Source organism: Chlorocebus sabaeus, chromosome 26 (genome assembly GCF_047675955.1).
Source record: "Chlorocebus sabaeus isolate Y175 chromosome 26, mChlSab1.0.hap1, whole genome shotgun sequence".
Classification (NCBI taxonomy): Eukaryota; Metazoa; Chordata; class Mammalia; order Primates; family Cercopithecidae; genus Chlorocebus; species Chlorocebus sabaeus.
Window position 1 is genome coordinate 56,200,035 of NC_132929.1, and position 16,658 is coordinate 56,216,692.

General features: G+C 39.5%; 1 protein-coding gene across 7 annotated transcripts in view; it reads left to right on the forward strand.

The window, feature by feature from the left end:
• Positions 1-724: 724 nt before the first annotated feature.
• The window catches only part of ZFAND6 (zinc finger AN1-type containing 6), an 83,004-nt gene continuing 67,070 nt past the window's right edge, over positions 725-16,658 (forward strand). For 2 of the 7 annotated variants that reach the window (XM_008015676.3, XM_008015679.3), the window contains exon 1: positions 13,941-14,026. The gene's annotated coding sequence lies outside the window, so the exon portion shown is untranslated. Of the gene's footprint in view, positions 875-992; positions 1,045-1,064; positions 1,245-13,940; positions 14,027-16,658 lie in introns of those variants that run through there. The other 5 variants (XM_008015678.3, XM_008015674.3, XM_073012382.1 and 2 more) reach the window with 5 other exon arrangements.

Here is a 16,658-nt window from a genome sequence, read left to right on the forward strand (position 1 = left end):
CCATTCTGCCCATCATCCCTAGTTCCAGCGTAGTAGCGCAGCATGCACCACGCAGGTGGGAACTGACCCCATGCTTTTGGAAAAGGCTGAACTGAGGGTGCCTGTGCCCGTGCATGTATGTATTGCACACGTGTGCATGCACGCTTCTCGTCTTGCTTCTATTTCCAAGTCCCAGTTCAGGACAGGGCAGAGTACTGCTTTCCAGTATGCGCCCTGAGCTCGGACTTCGCGCTTGCAGACTGAGGCGCCGGCCTGCGTGTGAAGACAGAAGCTCAGAATTCCTTCCTGCACAAGTGGCAGGTGGAGGGCAACTCTCTGGTGCCTCAATCCGAGACAGGGACACGCCATTCCCTGCGAGATAGCAAAGGTACCTGAACCTATCAAGCCCTTAAAGACCCCGCGGCACCTCTTAATCGCCTTCCCGTAGCTATTGGAGGTAGAGAAACTGCGGCGGGATGAGCCCCCCAGAGACCGCAGCGGAGCAAGCGAAGGTGGAGGTGCAGAGGGCGGAGGAGCATCTCCTTTCGCTCCGCCCCGCCTCTTCTCTCGCCTCCGGCCAATTGCCGTGCGCTCCGAGCCTTGACCCCGCCTCTCCCCGCCTCCTCCGGCCTGTGGCCCCGCCCGCGCCGGTAATAATTAGGATGCGGGCGGGGCCCGCCGCGTCAGCCCTGGGAGCCGGCCAATCCAGTGGCTCTCCTCCGCGGTCGCGTCATAGGCCGAACAACCAAACAGAAAAGTTTAATAAACAGCAGACGGAGGGGCCGGCGGTGGCGGAGCCAGAGCAAGCAGGGGTTCGGCGGCCTTACCTGTCCCGGTTCACCAGCGGCTACCGGCGGCGGCGGGCAGCGCGTCAGGCGGAGAGAGCCGCCGCCAGGTGAATAGCGCGGCCCGGGGGCCCGGTCTGGTCCGCGCTGCCCCTCCCCCGCCCGCTCCCTTCCCCCGCCCGCTCCCTTCCCCCACCCGGCTGCAGCGAGGCGAGGCCCGCCCCCGGCCCCTCCCGGCTCCCGGGAGCCGGAAGCGGAGGGCGGCTGGCCGGCGCAGCAGGTGGTGGGCCCGCGGGGGCCGCGGCCGAGAGGGCTAGGACTCCCGGCTCCGGGGGCGGGGGCCGGGGATCGGCGGGTTCACCTCAGACGCGCGCGGGCGCCCGCAGCCCGGGGCCGCTTCCTGTCAGGGTGGTCGCGCTGGGGTCGGGAGCCTCAGTTCTTCAGGGCCGCGGAGGCCGCGACGCGCGCCGCCCCGAGCGGGTTCGGAGCGGTTGGCGGGCGGGGGTCGGAAGGGCCCTGGGCACCCCGGGGCGCGTCAACTCCCCCTCCCCCCCCCAGTCTCAGGTCTTCTTCGGGATGTTTTTCCACCTGCCGTGTTTTCAGAAACCAGCCGGAGGCAGCCCGGTGTTTCCAACTCCTGACTGGCACCGGGAAGGGAATCGGTCTCTTTTTTCCGTGCTTGGGTTTAGCTTGCTTAGGATTCTAAATTTTTCGTCTGCTCTTTTGAAATAGTTATTTTCAAGTTTTAGCCATCTAAAGAAGTACGAAAGAATATTGTGTTTGAAATCTTTTTAACTTGGTTTCGAAGTCATGTGCTAACCCACACAGTTGGGACGCTATGATTTACCTTCACAACTCGGAAGTTGTGACCAGTTGTGAGGAAGTTAGGGCCTTGGGGTTACCTAAAGGTAATTTGTATTAAGTTGTTGGGCCATAAAAACTTGGCAGAATTGGCCGCGCGCGGTAACTCAACGCCTGTGATCCCAGCACTTTGGGAGGCCGACGCGGGCTAATAACGAGGTCAGGAGATCGAGACCATCCTGGCCAACATGGTGAAACCCCGTCTCTACTAAAAATGCAAAAATTAGCTGGACGTGGTGGTGCTTGCCTGTAGTCCCAGCTACTGGGAGGCTGAGGCAGGAGCATCGCTTGAACGCGGGGGGCGGAGGTTGCAGTGAGCCCAGATCGCGCTACTGCACTCCAGCCTGGCGACAGAGGGAGACTCTGTCTCAAAAAACAAAACAAAAAAACAAAACTGGGCAGAATTAATGATTTTGATGCTCCAAGAAACAGGATTAAATTCCTCTTTCAAACCAAAGTCGGAATTTGATTTTTTAAAAGTGTAAAATACCATAAACTTTTAAGGTTAGTTGTTCAGTAACTATGTCACCAAGTTTAAGGCACTTTCTGAATTTAGGTATAGTTTCTCCAGAGCCCTAGGGGAAATGTTTTGCAAAATGTGCACGTTTAAGTTTCCAAAACAGGTTGTCTTTTTTGTTTTTACTTTTGTAAGTTTTAAAGTATATTTAAACGGAGACAGAGATCACCAATGTGCAGGAGAAAATACGGGGGTCGATGGATTTATTATCTTGTAGTGATAACTTTCTGGGTGTATGCATATGTCAGAACTTACACGTTTTACACTTCAAATATGTGCAGTTTATTGTCAACTGTATGTCAGTGAAGTTTATAAGAAGTAACCAAAATATATTTAATACCACAAAAAAATACAGTAAAGTATAAACAGATAAAACGTCATAAATCCGTGACTCCTCCTCCCAAACCCAAAACTGGAACATTAGTAAAACTTGCATTTGTCTATGAGTTTATCTGTGCAGTGGATTTTGTGTATGTCACTTACTTGACTTTTTGAAAAATAGTTTTATCATATATGTTTGTATGTCGAAACAGTGTGGCATTTAATTTGCTTTTCTTTTGAGCTTTGTAAAAAATAGTATGTGGCTGTAGTTTATTTCATTGCTTTGTGACATGTTAATCTGCCGTAACTCATGGGCACTTAGACCGTGTTTTTGTTGTTTTTTATTTTGTTTTGCTATAAACAGTCTTGCTCTATGAACATTTCTTGTTTCCGGCTCTTGGTACACATGTACAATAATTTCTCTAGAGTAAATACTTAATGTGGATTGCATTAGAAGGTATTAGGTAATCAGGACTAGAATAGATTGAATAACTTAGAAATAAAATGAATGAAAAACGTTAGGATTCTCTGTTATGTTTAAATAGAAGATTCATAGCCATAGTGATTGAACTAGTTCAACCTAGTTGAACATTTGCATGAAAACCCAAAATTCCTGTTAACCTATGTGTAATGATCCTCTTACTTTGAAGTCACATTGTAAAAAGTCTGGCACTGTTTGGTATCTCCTGTTCAATGCAAAAATAATAAGTATAGTAGAAAAAACGCTGGATTGTATTTAAAATAAATCACCCTTTCTGCTGTTCTCTCCTCCCCTCTAATCTCTAGCAAATTACTTAAAAATTTCTCTTGTGCCTTAGCATACTCATGTGGAAGAAACTTGTCCTAAGCTTTTTCTTCCAGTTTTGCACAGACTTTAGTTAAGGAAAACACCTGTCAAATGGCACACACCCTTTAAGGGAAAGCATTAGGACCAAGGTGTTATTCTGTGGAATTACGTTTTATATCCTTTGGAATATTTTTGAAAAAGTTGTGCGATGTTTCAGGATTTCTTAACTCCATATTTAAATACCTTTTAGATTACAGAATGCCCACAAGGTGTGCTTCCCAAGTATCTGTTTCATTATGCTACAGAGACACAGTGATAAATTAGGGAATAGTATCTCCTTAATATCCTGAAGATAGGTGTGTTTGTGTGTGTTTCATGTTTCATTCATGTGTGTAAGTGTGAATTTACATGGAGCGTTGAATAACCTTTTTGAAGGCATGGGAGTAGAGATGGTTTCATTTTTTCTATATGTAGCTTGCAGACAAATATCAGGATGCTTTGTTTTGGTAGGGCTGTATTTTGCTTTTAAAAACCTCATTTTTTATTTGATTGTAAGGACAATGTGTATATGGGATTTTCCCCCTCAAACTTTAAGAATAGAAAGTTACTAAGAAAAGCCACCTGTAACACCATCATAGATAACTATTGTTAACGTTTTGTCAGGTATATCCTTGGTCTTTGTGTGTGTTTTCTTAATATCCTAAACTATTAAGAGTTATTTTTTTTATTTTTTTTTTTTTGGAGAGAGAGTCTTGCTCTGTCACCCGGGCTGGAGTGTAGTGGCGCGATCTCGGCTCACTGCAAGCTCTGCCTCCCGGGTTCACGCCATTCTCCTGCCTCAGCCTCCTGAGTAGCTGGGACTACAGGCGCCTGCCACCACGCCTGGCTAATTTTTTGTATTTTTAGTAGGGATGGGGTTTCACCATGTTAGCCAGTATGGTCTCGATCTCCTGACCTTGTGATCCGCCCGCCTTGGCATCCCAAAGTGCTGGGATTATGGGCCGGCGCTCATGCCTAGCCTATTAAGAGCCAATTCTAAACACTCTCAGGCTGGCTCTTTCTTAAGAAATTACCGAAATGTAATCTGCCTCACCATCTTGTTTTATATAAGATGGTAATAGAGGTCATCTAACTGGTACCATTGCTTCAACGTTTCTACTCTTCTGTTTCATTTAAATGTGTAAATTAGAATATCTTATTCTCTGACTCAAAACTCCCCGGTAGCTTTGCAATATACCAAATAAAATTGAAACCTCTTACTGTGGTTTGTATACCTCGGGACCAGCAAAGTCCACTAAGTCACGAAGGGGAGCTACATTAAGTAATTTAAAATTTTCTGGTAGCCACATTTCGAAAAGAAGAGGAACAGGTGAAATACATTTTGTTTAACCCAAAAACTATGAATTCAACATGTAATCACTGTAAGAAATTGCTGATGGGATAATTTTCTTTTTTAGACTGTGTTTATAATTTGTTGTGTATTTTCCACTTAAAGTATATCTCAATTTGTACTAGCTACATTTCTTTTTTTTTTTATTTTTATTTTTTTGAGACAGAGTCTTGCGCTGTCTCCCAGGCTGGAGTGCAATGGTGCGATCTCAGCTCACTGCAACCTCCGCCTCCTAGGTTCAAGTGATTCTTGTTCCTCAGCCTCCTGAGTAGCTGGGACTACAGGTGTGCACAACCACGCCCGGCTATTTTTTTTTTTTTTGAGACGGATTCTTATTCTGGTATACAGGCTAGAGTGCAGTGGTGCAATCTTGGCTCACTGCAACCTTTGCCTCCTGGGTTCAAGCGATTCTCCTGCCTTAGCCTCCCCCCAATAGCTGGAACTACAGGTGCATGCCACCACACCCAGCTAATTTTTGTGTTTTTCGTAGAGAGGGGGTTTCACTATGTTGGCCAGATTGGTCTCAAACTCTTGACCTCAGGTGATCCATCTGCCTTGGCCTCCCAAAATTCTAGAATTACAGGCATGAGCCACCGCGCCTTGCCTAAATTTTTATAATTTTAGTAGATACCGCGTTATCACCATGTTGGCCAGGCTGGTCTTTTCCTGGTCTCAAGTGATCCGCCTGCCTTGGCCTCCCAAAGTGCTGGGATTACAGTCATGAGCCACCATGTCCGACCCAGACTAGCCACATTTCAAATGCTCAGTAGACATATGACCAGTGGTTACCCCCAGGGACAGTTCCTTCTTATAAAAGTACTATAACCTAACTAGTTATCTGTTGGGTGTAACTTACGTTTATTATTTTTTTCTTCTTACAATGTGTGATAAATATCATTAAGAGCTACTTCTGTGTATTTGTCGTTGTGTCTTTAGGATCTAGTCTGTCTTACAATCACTGAATCAAAGCATATGAACATGTCTTAAAGTCTTTTCATAAATATTGCCAAATTTAGTTCTTAAATTTTGACTAACATCAAACTTTAATATCAAATTTGACTAAAAGTATGACAGAATACACATTTCTTGTATATCTTTACCAGCATTATCTGTCTATCCATCTACCCTCCATTCTTCCTTCCCTTTCTGTAGGAATCATTATATATTTCTTTAATTAATTATGATGGTAAATAAACATGGATCTTGGACATCTGGTTTCTCTTTTGCCCATTTTGGATGGTGGTTTATGTTTGTGATACCCTTTTAAACCTTTTATATTTTTAGGGTTTAGGATAGCAACTCTGCCATATACTGCAAATATACATATACGCATTTATATATACAGACGTATACATATACACACATACACGTTTGGTTTTTTTAAAATGTTTTTTGAAACATGTCTTGCTCTGTCACCCAGGCTGGAGGGCAGTGGTGCAGTCATGGCTCACTGTGGCCTTTACTCCTGGGCTTAAGTGATTATCCCACCTCAGCCTCCCATGTAACTGGAACTACAGGCATGGTGGGGACCATGCCTGGCAATTTTTTGTAGAGATGGGGTTTCACCATGTTGCCCAGAGTGGTTTCAAACTTCTGGGCTCAAGCGATTCACCTACCTTGGCCTCCCTAAATGCTGGGATTACAGGTATGAGCCATTGGGCCTGGCCTACAAATATTTTTCCTAACTCTTCATTTACCTTACAGTGTTTTCTTTTCTCTTGCTCTCTTTTTTTTTTTTTTTTTAACAAAACAAAAACAGGCAATGGTTTTTACCTTTTAAGAAAATTAGGTTAATACTTTCTTTCATGGCTTCTGCTTTGCTTTTATATTTAAAGGTTTCTCCTGCCCAGATAAATTTTCTTCTAGTTCTTTTACAGTTTCGTATTTCACATCTGTCTTTTTCTGTTCATCTGGGATTTATTTTGATATATGTGAAGTGAAATAACTTCCTTTATTTTTCCTTAAAAATTTCGGCCCCACTAAAAAAAAAAAAAAAAAAAAAAAAAAACTTGTAAAACTTGTTACCTTGAAATAAAGCTGCCTTTATCATATGTTAAATGCACATATTCTTGGTTCTTTTTAGGTTTTATTGAAATATCAGTGATTTGGTACCAGTGCACACTTGTATACATGGGGCATAGTATTTTCATTTTGTAAACAAATGTGGTTTTTTTTGTTATGTAAGTCTGTCCTCCATCCCCCTTTTTTGGTTGTTGCTGTGTTAGTCCTCAGATTTTTTAGTTTATTCTTTTTGGGCTTCAAATTAGTTTTGGTTTTGATTTTTTTTTTTTTTTTTGAGACAGAGTCTTACTGTGTTGCCGAGGCTGGAGTGCAATGGCATGATTTCGGCTCACCACAACCTTTGTCTCCAGGTTCAAGTGATTCTCATGCCTCAGCCCTCTGAGTAGTTGGGATTGCAGGGGTGTGCCACCACACCTGGCTAATTTTTGTGTTTTTAGTAGAGATGGGGTTTCACGATGTTGGCCAAGCTGGTCTTGAATCCCTGACCTCAGGTGATCTACCCACCTCGGCCTCCCAAAGTGCTGGGATTACAGGCATGAGCCACTGTGCCCAGCCAGTTTTGAATTTTTTAACTTAAAAAAATTGCAACTTTTACAATATTTTATGTTTTATAATGAAAATATGTAATGCTGTTGAATGTTCTGAGCATAGCTTTAATTATTAAATTTTGATGAGTAATATTTTTGTTTATATATTTAAAAACCTCTACAGTTGCAGTTTTTATTTTTTCAACAAGTATTTAAGTACTTGCTCCATCTAGACATTGTGCCAAGTACTGAGGACACAACTGTGTGCAAGACAAGGTCTCTTGCCTTCATCCAGTTGCAGTCTGTCAATATGGACAAACCGGCGAATAAAGAATTTCAGATTTCAACAAGTGCCTAGAAAGTAAGTAAATAATAGAAGGTGCTAATCGGATGATCTGTGACTGTCTCTCTGAGGATGTCACATTTAAATTGATCAGTGGTACCAAGGTGTGTATGGGAGTTTCTTTAGCTTTCCCAATCTATCAAAACATAAAAAAGGAAAAAAGAAAAATGGAGTCTTGCTCCATTGCCCAGGCTGGAGTGCAGTGGTGCGATCTTGGCTCACTGCAGCCTCTGCCTCCTGGGTTCAAGCAATTCTCCTGCCTCAGCCTCCTGAGTGGTTGAGATTACAGGCATGCACCACCATGCCTGGCTAATTTTTGTATTTTTAGTAGAGATGGGGTTTCACCGTGTTGGCCAGGCTGGTCCCAAATTCCTGACCCCAGGTGATCCACCCACCTCAGCCTCCCAAAGTGCTGGGATTACAGATGTGACCCACTGCATCCGGCTGAAATGACTAAGTTTTTTTGGCAAAATATTTTGTGAAAATTGCTTTGCAGGCGTGGTTGAGATCACCTGAGGTCAGGAGTTCAAGACCAGTCTGACCAACATGGCAAAACCTCATCTCTACTGAAAATGCCAAAATTAGCTAGGTGTGATGGCCAGTGCCTGTAATCCCGGCTACTCGGGAGGCTGAGGCAGGAGAATCATTTGCACCCTGGAGACAGAGGTTGCAGTGAGCCAAGACTGCACCACTGCACTCTAGCCTGGGCGACAGAGTGAGACTCCATCTCCAAAAAAAAAAAAAAGAAAAAAGAAAAATTGCTTTGCAAACAGTTTCAAGCCTCTTCCCCATCTTCCAACTGGATCACTGCTCCAAAACTTGTCCTGTGTAGAAAATTTGGAACTGTGATTCTGAGTTCTAAAATCAAGAAGTTGGAGGAAGTTTCCCAAGTGAAGGGAACTGCTGGCACAAATGGCACGTATGCAAAGTGCTTGACTTGACTTTGAATTTGACAGAAGATTGGAATGACTGCAGTTTACTGAGTGAGGACAGTGGGACAAGCTTTGTTTCAGGACTTGTTTGGGAGACTTTTATTTTTTATTTCCAAATGGTAGGGCTGCTTCCAGCCCTCCTGCCTTCCTATGGAGTTTCGATTTTGTGATCCAAATCAGTCTCCTACAAATAGCATATATTATTTTACTCCTTTTACTTTTCTTCATTATTTCTACTGTGTTTTTAGTTTTCTCTACTCAAGACCTTTGCATATGCTTTTGTTTTGCTTAGTTGTGATTTCCTTGAGGAATCCTTCCTTGATGCCACAAAATAGGTTAGGTCTTTCTGTTGGCTTCATGTGCTCATTTTATATTGGGCTTTTCTTTCTTTTTTTTTTTTTTTTTTGAGACAGAGTCTCGTTCTGTCCCCCAGGCTGGAGTGCAGTAGCGCGATCTCGGCTCACTGCAAGCTCTGCCTCCCGGGTTCACGCCATTCTCCTGCCTCAACCTCCCGAGTAACTGGGACTACAGGCGCCCGCCGCCATGCCTGGCTAATTTTTTGCATTTTTAGTAGAGACGGGGTTTCACCGCGTTAGCCAGGATGGTCTCGATCTCCTGACCTCGTGATCCGCCCGCCTTGGCCTCCCAAAGTACTGGGATTACAGGCGTGAGCCACCGCGCCCAGCCTGGGCTTTTCTTTCATAAACATTTGTAACAACTCCACTTCATTAAGTTTGTGTGAATTGTTTTAGCGTCTGTTTCTTCTTTCAGATCCATACAGTCCCGTAGCTGCCAGCCACTTGTGGCTATTTAAATAAATTTAAATTTAATTTAATATTAAAAATTCAGTTCCTCATTTGTATTAGTCACATTTTAGGTGCTCACTCAGTGGCCTCATGTGGCTAGTGGCAATTGTGTTGGACAGCAGAGATACAGAGTCTTCTGCAGTAATAGATATTTATCTTAATTTATAGTCCTGTGGCTAATGGCTACCATATTTTTTTTAAATAGTCGCATCTGACTATTGAGATGTGGCAAGTCTGAATTGATGTACTGAGTATGAAATAGGAACTTGATTTCTAGTACAATGAAAATATCTCAATTTTAAAAATATTGATTACATATTGAAGTAATGATATTTTACATATATTGTGTTAAAATATACTATTACTGTTTTTTTTTTAATTAAAACAATTTTTTTTTTTTTTTTTTTTTTTTTGAGACGGAGTCTTACTCTGTCGTCCAGGCTGAAGTGCACACAGTCTCAGCTCACTGCAGCCTCTGCCTCTTGGGTTCAAGTGATTCTCCTGCCTCCACTTACCAAGTAGCTGGGACTACAGGCGAGCACCACCGCTCCTGGCCTGTTAATTTTTGTTGTTGTTGTTGTTTGTTTTTGAGACATAGTGTTGCCTTTGTCGCCCAGGATGGAGTGCAGTGTTGTGATGTTGGCTCACTGTAGTCTAAACCTCCCTGGCTCAAGGAATCCTCCCACCTCAGCCTCCCAAGTAGCTGCGACTACAGGCGCGCCACCACGCCCGGATAATTTAAAAAATTTTTTAAAAATTTTTTGTAGAGATGGGGTTTCACTGCGGTGCCCAGTCTAGTCTTGAACTTTTGAGCGCAAGTGATCTGTCTGCCTTGGCCTCTGAAAGTCTTGGGATGACGGGCGTGAGCCGCTGTGCCCAGCCAATGTTTATATTTCAATGTGACTACTAGGAAAGAGAAAATCACATGTGGCCCTCGTGTTTCTGTGCAACAGCACTGGTCTGACTTGACCATAAGTTTCTATAATGGGAGGGACTATATCCATTTTATTTACTGTAGTATCTTCAGCACATCATAGACGTTCAAAAGATTTGGTGAATGAATAAACTAACTGTTAACTTTTGAATGTTACTGTATAGTTCACAGAGAATGTTACCTATTCAACTTTTGCTTTTCAGAATTGTTTGTTTTCTTTGTGACTGTTTAAACTGGTTGAGAAAAGCTCTTTTGGTAGCTATAAGAGTTAGTCTTTGTCTTTTATGTAATATTTTATTTATTTTTTTCTGGTTTAGGCCTCCAAGGAGAGAGAGGGAATTTAAAGTTGGCCAGTCTATTTTCTCTTCATTTTTCTATGTCTAGCACTTTTTCTTAGATGATCTATGGTATGTTATTTGGCACATGAAAATGTATGACTCCTAAAATCTTGATAGTTGAGTATTATAAATGCCTTCTCTTTTACTTTTGTCTCACTATTGTGATCCCGGTTTCTTTTTATTTTGCATGAATCGTAACCTTGTTTATCCCTTGAGACCTAAAACAAAGCAATTTACTGTGTTTTTTGTAGAAAGATACCTTATCCTATCAGCTTGGTTTATGCTTTCTTATCTGTAGGTTTCCTTAATGTTTCCTTTGTGTTCAGTGTTTGACTGAATAGGCCATTCAGTCAAACTCCCCAACTCCTCCTACACACCTTGTAATCTTTTCCCTAAGGAGTCAGGAGAGATACACCAGGAATTGCAAGCTCAAATGTATCTTACTTTTGTAGGCAGTGTGTATTGGCCAGGGAAATATTTTTTATTTTTATTTATTTATTTGAGACAGAGTCTTACTGTGTCACCCAGGCTGGAGTGCAGTGTCTGCCGCCTCAAGCAAATCTCCTGCCTCAGCCTCCCAAGTAGCTGAGATTACAGGCGCCTGCCACAGTGCCCAGCTAATTTTTGTAGTTCTAGTAGAAATGGGGTTTCACCATCTTGGCCAGGCTGGTCTTGAACTCCTGACCTTGTGATCCACCTGCCTCTGCCTCCCAAAGTGCTGGGATTACAGGCGTGAGCAACAACACCCAGCCATATTTTTTTTATTTTTTATTCCCCATTGAGGTGTTTTTCAGTTTATCCTTAGTGATCCCAGTCATGTTTTGCTAATGTCAGGGTGGTCTTTTTATCATCTACTACAATAAACCACCAGCTGTGCCAGAGAAAATGCCCAGGATTAATTTCTTTTGTTGGAAGAGCAGTTTGAACTATCCAGAATCCTTCAGAATTCAAAGAAAGTGTTTGCCCTGTTCTGTATATATTCTGCTAAAAGTTGTTCGTAATAGTCTAGATACTGATTCTTAGTAGGGTCTTTTTAATCAAAAATGAAGTGGCACCAAATTGTTCAGTGGTTTGTTCTCTTCTAAATTGTTTTTAGCTGGTAAGATTTGGGAAACTTTCTGGGCTCCCACAAATAATGTACAGTACATCCTTTGAATACTTGATACTTAAAAAGTGTTGTTACTGCATGCAGTCAGGGAGCTTCAGAGCTTTTTGCAGGCTCCTTGTTTTCATATTATCTCGGTTATAAATTTTATGGTTGTGACATTGCTTTCTTTTTATTTATTTTTGCTGTTGTTTTCTGCTGCTGCTGATTTAGAAATGGAATAAACTACTCTTAATTTTAACCTGTTTGCTACCTAAAATGATAATCACATTGATGTTCTTTCAAGCAGGTCCCAGAGATCTCAAAACAATCTGGATTCACTAAGTACACAGTTCTCTTTTCTCTTGGTTATATATAGATTGAGAGTGGTCTTGGTGTTATATTAGTGTATGATTCGTGTTTGTTTCATAATTAACTTTGAAGTGAAAAATTGATGCGAGAGCAAAGGTTTATTTGGTTTCCATAACTGTCTACTAATTTTATGCTTGCCAGATTTTAAGATTAAAATGTTTGCCAACTCTTTTTTTTTTTTTTCATAAAACTTTTGGCCATCTACAGTCACTTTTCTTCAAGTCTTATGCTGTAATTCAAGCTGTGTATTTTTTTGCTGATTGCTTCTGTGCCTCCTTTGCTTCCAGTGTTCTTTTGCAAGAGTGTCCACACAGTGGGAAGAAAACCTGAACTTGACTCATGAAGTGCTGGGCATTCAAAACAGTGAATCCTTGCAAAGGATCCTGGGACTAGACCTCTGTGAATTGGCTCTTTCAATTTGTCCACTTAAAGGGCATAATAGATTATGCAGCTGTTTGGGCTTCAGCAGGGTATTGCTCCATATTCATGTCTAGTTGCAATTATGTGAATTTTCAGTTTGTTACAAAGACTTCCCTTTGTCTTCAAAACAATTTTGTTGGCATTGTGTTCTAATATGTGAGTTTTCTCTGGGGAAAAATAGTTGCAAGATTTTGAACTTTGAAAACTTTAAAATGTTGAAAGGTTTTGTCACTGTTTTTATTTTCTGATGCAAACCAAACATTGAAAGCATATTTTAAGAAGTCGTCACTCTAATATGCTTTAATTTCAAGTTTATGAATCACAGGATTTTTGGTAGAGGTAAAAAGTATACTTACACAGTTAATTAGACATAAAATGCCATTGAATCAGTCAGGTAATGATTAATGTCAGAGTAATGTTTGATGGGCAAAGCTGCTAAAAACATAAGCAGTTCTAATTAAAATATATAAACTTATAATGTAAAAATAGCAAACCTAGTAGTGTATAAAGTGACAGTAGGTCTTTTTTTTTTTTTTTTTTTTTTTTTTTGGCTTAAAAATCAGAGTTCCTGGATAGTATCTCTTTAGGATCTCTGTAGTAAAAATACAATTTAATGTAGCTTAGTGAGAAGTTTAAGAGGAATATACCTTTCACGTTAGGGTGCCCATGCCACTTTGAAGTTATAGAGTGCAAAGTAGTTTCCACACATTAAAAAAAATATATGAAAAAGACTTAAACTTTTCTAAATTTTATACCTGAACAGGTCATTAAAACATGTACCTTTTGCTTTTAGATCTCTGTTTGCAAATGGTTAAGCATTAATGTTGGCAAAATACTCACATGTCGTATCTGTTAAATGTAATAATATTTCTGCCCAGTCTTCAGTTTTAAGTAGAAATATCAACCTTTGATGTCACTAACATTTCTACTCTGTTGTGATACTGAGAACATAAGTGTCAGTGAATTTGATAGACAGCTTAGAAATGAATCTTTTGCATTCAATATTTTAGTGCTGTGTATTTTCACTTGTTATAGTTTTCTCTTTAAGTTTTAGAAAAAACATTAGTTTGTTCCTCTTAGCAACATATTGTAATGAATTTTCTGTTGCCCTTTTACAATTTTCAGGTAAAATGTGAACTCTATTAAAAATAATCTGTCTTTAAAGCATAACTTCACCTTCATTGCTCCAAAAAAATAATCAAATGATTTAGATTAAAAGCGTTGTATTTTAAACAATTGGTAACAGCTGCTTCTGTGAGATTTTCTTTTATGTTACTTAGTTTATTTTTCACCTAGACAAGGGTAAGCAAACAGTATATGATGGGAAAACTGAAACCTTATCTACTGTTTCTTTAAGAAACCAGCTTATCCAGGGGGTTTTAGTGTGTCCAACCTAACCTGCTAGCAAGGAAAAGTTCTTTAAAATAATGGATATTAGCAGTATCCAATCACAATTATCAGTTTCACTAACAGGGAGGAGATTTTACTCTTCAGCCACTAGAATTGGAGAAGGTGGAGCTTGGTACTCAAGTTTGGTTGCTTTGGAGTACAGCTTCAAGTGAAGTTAATCTGAGGTGAAGCAAACAGAAAATTGTGGAGGTTTTGTTGGTAGGATTTTTGTTCTAATCTTTTTATGATCCTTTATTTTATAATTTTGCTCCTTTATGATTCTGTGTGTGCTAGGTTTTGTCATTGTTTTTATTTTCTGATGCAAACTGAACACTAAAATTAAGCAGGGAAGCAGAACAAAAGGGCTGTTTGGACAGGAAATAGGTGTTCAGAGAATCAAACTTGACTTTCTCCTATCATTATTTTTAGTTCAGAATATGAGTGTCATCAAAAAATCTTAGACTCCAAATCATCTTCAATAACAGGCTTTTCTTTGGGATTGGTTGTTCGAACAGTCAGTTGTCAGTTTTTATAAATGACATCTTGAGGAGGTTCATTTGATATGTCATTTTCCTTAAACTTAAAATATTAAATTGCTGAAAGATAAATGTGATAGTCTTTTTTAGTAAATTGAAATGCCAACTGTTTAATTTTTTTAACCCCAGCACAATCCCCCTTTTAATTTCAGTATATTTTAACAATATGTTGACATTTTTAATATGCTCATAATTTTAGCTTTGTTTTCAAAAAGGCCATTGATGAACAAAGTAAAACTGCTTTCTTCTTCATTCACTCTTCATTTCTTTCAAAGGTGGAGATAAGTAATTAACATTTTGAAACAGGATTTATATTTTTAAAGCTATAGGTAGGCTACTAAAACTTTTTTTTAAGTATCTGATTCTATCTACATTTCTTATTTATGAAGTAATTGTAGTGTATTTCAGTACAAGAATTTTTTTTAGAGACTGTTTTCTTTATATTGTTGCTCTTTGTTCTCATAGAAATTAAGGTATATATTGCAATAATCATTACAGTAATCAGAACAAATGCCGGCTAAGCATTTTCAGCTATTGTATTTGCTATGCTGCTTGTTCCGGATCATGCAAAGGTTTTTAAATTAATGCTTTTCTGCTGTATCTGTTGCTTAAACAATAGTGTAATAATAATGAAATCGAAAAAAGTTACCTATCTACCCACCAGAAGATCATTGTTTGGTCATCTCATTTTTTCCTGTTCCCTTGTCTATCTTATATTCTTGCATTTTTCCAGTAATTATGAATTCGTGCAGTTTTATGTTTTCACTTAACTATCTGTTGAAATTGTTTTCATTTCAGTAACTATGTAATTCTCCTAAATTGATGTGACCTTAATTAACCTAGTTTTTTGACTTGTCTACTTTTAGGTTACTAATTTTTTGTCATTTTTAATAGTATTGCTTTGAACACACATATGTGTGTAGCTGTAAAATATTTTCCTTTTTAAAAAAGATTTCTTTTGGAAAAATCCTGGAGTGGCCTTACCTAGATCAAAGGATATGAACACTTCACTGGCCGAATTGTTTTTCTAAAAAGTTAACCAGTTTATATCGACACCAGCAGAATGTGCTTCAAAGTTTTTCTAATGTGTAGCCTGAAATGTTCTGTTAAAGTGTGCCTATGGAGCTCTCTGACTTGTTGATTAGTTTTTGCCTGAAAGCCTGTTTTCAACACCATTTTCCAAGATGTAGATAGATATAAATCAATTTTTCTGGATATGAAAATCAGCTGAAGGAAATTAGAAAAACTTTTACCCACTTAAGTGAGCAGTTGTATCTCTGTTAGATATTTCATATACTTATTTGTATGTATTGCTATTAGTAAGTATGGGGCTTAATGTTTTACACTGGCTTTATTATTCAGGCTGGCTTTTCTTTTTCTTCTGGTAAGCGCATGTCAGAAGAAATATTTTCTTTCAAGAAAATATATCAGAAACATTTTTAGGAGGAGACTGGAGTAGCGCCAGTTAACCTTAGTTTACCTGCCTCAAAAACATGTATGAATAACCTTTGTCATCATTTGTGCATTTCTTAATTTTGAGTTTTTAAAACTACGCTTCGGAAACAGATAACTGTTATGAATAATTACAGGCTTTGAAATGGTATATCAGCATCTTTCCAGTATTTTATAGGTTTCAGTTAAAGGTAAGAACTTAACTTTACACACATATAGTGGTGCTAGACAATACGTTGTTTCTATTTGTCTTTAAGAGCATGCTTTGTTGGCATTGACCACGGATTGTGTATACTCTTACTAGCTAGTCTGTTAAATGAAATAGGTGTAACTGGCTTATAAATGAGTAACGTTCCAGAATAAACTTAAGTTGTGTTAAAATCAAAGACAATCCTAATTTTTCTTGGAAATGGGGAGTAATGATAAGCCATGGGCTGAGCTATAACTCATTGATGCAACCAGTAGTTGAGCATGTATGGTATTGAGTTAGTCTAGCTCATTTTGCCATTTAAATAATTTAACTTATTTTGTGTCAACTTTTATTTCAGTTAACTGATAATTTAGTATCTCTGACTTTCAGAGCTAATGCTGGTATGTTTGTTGTTGTGTTTGTTTCAGGGGAAGGTTTTTTTTAATGTCTACTTTTATGGTTTGTTTTTTTTTTCCAGATACTTTGGTGTTTGGAACATTTGGGATAGAGAGAAGTTTAAAATTTTCCATATTTATATCATGAATATTGGTAATTTGACATGTAATTTGATTGTCTTAATAAAATGTAATGTTATTGCTACCAAATAGAGATAAAGATAATTGTAAATACTGTAGTGAAAGTTATTTCAAGTTTAGCTGTTGATTACATTTTG